Source organism: Cyprinodon variegatus, unplaced genomic scaffold, assembly GCF_000732505.1.
Source record: "Cyprinodon variegatus isolate N-32 unplaced genomic scaffold, C_variegatus-1.0 Scaffold703, whole genome shotgun sequence".
NCBI lineage: Eukaryota > Metazoa > Chordata > Actinopteri > Cyprinodontiformes > Cyprinodontidae > Cyprinodon > Cyprinodon variegatus.
Window position 1 is genome coordinate 258,017 of NW_015151156.1, and position 1,908 is coordinate 259,924.

Sequence of the window (1,908 nt, forward strand, 5' to 3'; positions counted from 1 at the left end):
GAATTATTAGACAGCATGGGATTAATTTCCACTTTTATGCTGATGATACCAAGCTATACCTGTCTATAAATCCAGATGATGGATTGGATGATGGAATGGGAGGCAGATCTTTTGGTTATCAGGTTCCTCTCCTGTGGAACCAACGACCAGTTTTAGTCTGGGTGGCAGACACCCTGTCTACTTTTAAGGGTAGGCTTAAAACTTTCCTTTTTTTATAAATCTTAGAGTGGCTCTGGTTATGCCGAGATATATCCATAGCTATGCTGCTATAGACTTACTGTTGGAGGACATAGGGACCCCTTTTTCTCTAATTCTCTGTATGTGCTCTCTTTCATCTTCTGACATGGGATATGGCTCGGAACTCGTCTGCTTGGCTGTGTGTTTCCTGGACGGGGCCGCCTGTGGAGCTGGTTGACAGCTGCTTTTTGTATCTCTGCTTCTGTCTCCTTGAACCCCAGTCAGCCTCGGCAGATGGCCGCTCACTCTGAGTCTGGTTTTGCTGGATGTTTCTTCCTGTGAAAAGGGAAGTAGAGTCAATGAGTTGATGCAATCAACTGTTTTTTCTTAGAAAACTTTGAATCAATTTGACTGTATGATCTGGTTGAATTGTAAAGTTCCTTGAGACGACATGTGTTGTAAATTGGCGCTATATAAATACACTGAATTGAAAACACCTCACACCACTGGAACAAGAGATTTTGATCCAGAAATAAAAAAAGTAGAATTTGTTTTAAAGCCAGAGAAACAGCACTACAGTTGCAAAGGAAAGGAAGATGGTGAAGTAGAAGATTACTTCTAAAGTTAATGCGTCCTTTTTATAAATTGGGCTGAACTGGCAGACAGTTTTTACATTTATTAAAAGATCTCTCCTCTCTGTTGTTCCAATTATAGATTACTAAAATAATATTATTCCTGATGAAAATCACATTCCTAGACTGAAGTGTAATAATATATTTTCTAAAAACTAAATTATACCAGTCAGAATCCAGATTTACATAACTAGAAATGTTGACACGTTTTAAGTGTCTGTTTTGACGTTCATCAGGTTGACTGAAAATGTATTTATGATATCTGAAATAGATTTCTTCATAGTCAAAATAATACAAATGATGACCAGTAACAATGGGAATATGGAGATCCGAAATTAATTTCTAGACATCCAGAATGTTTATTCTAGATGTGAAAAATGTCACTTTGTTTGAAATGGTCATTTTGACAAGGAAAAATGTGTTTTAGATATAAGGATACATATTCAGTAAAACTAATACTTGCCATAGCCTGGTGACCATGATAACGTTACAGCATCAGATTCAGAATTACTTTATCCTGACTGTGTTCACTGCCTCTGATGTGCGGATGCAGGTAGAGAGAGGAGCACCTTAAGAGGGGCTTTGGAGGGAAACTCTCACAGAACTCAGTTTCAAAGAAAACTCCATCATGGGGCTCAGAGATCAATGGATGACACAGACTGAGCTCAGGAATCTCTGGGGAGGGGTCACCAAGTGTCTCCAACATTCACATCTTTGTTTACAAAACCAAAATAATTTGGGATTTCAATGTACATATGTTAAAATATGTTTTACTAAAGGGAATAACCTTTTTTGTCCAACTGTGTGGAAATTCCTACTTTAGGGGCGATGGAGGACATAATCAGATTGCTGATATTTAAAAATTCTTTTTTTTTTATCCTCTGCGTCGTTTACCATGGTTTGATGCAGGAAAAGTTCCAAATGAATCAGTAAACAGATGAGGTACATAAACTAACAGGTACTTAAACCAAATTCCTTAATTTGTAGAGAATAGGCTCTGCTTTGCTTCTCTGTCAGGACGACACGTCGCCTCTTTATTATATTACATGTCAACCAACCAACAGAGGCTAATTTATTTCCTTGAACCGATCATCTATTT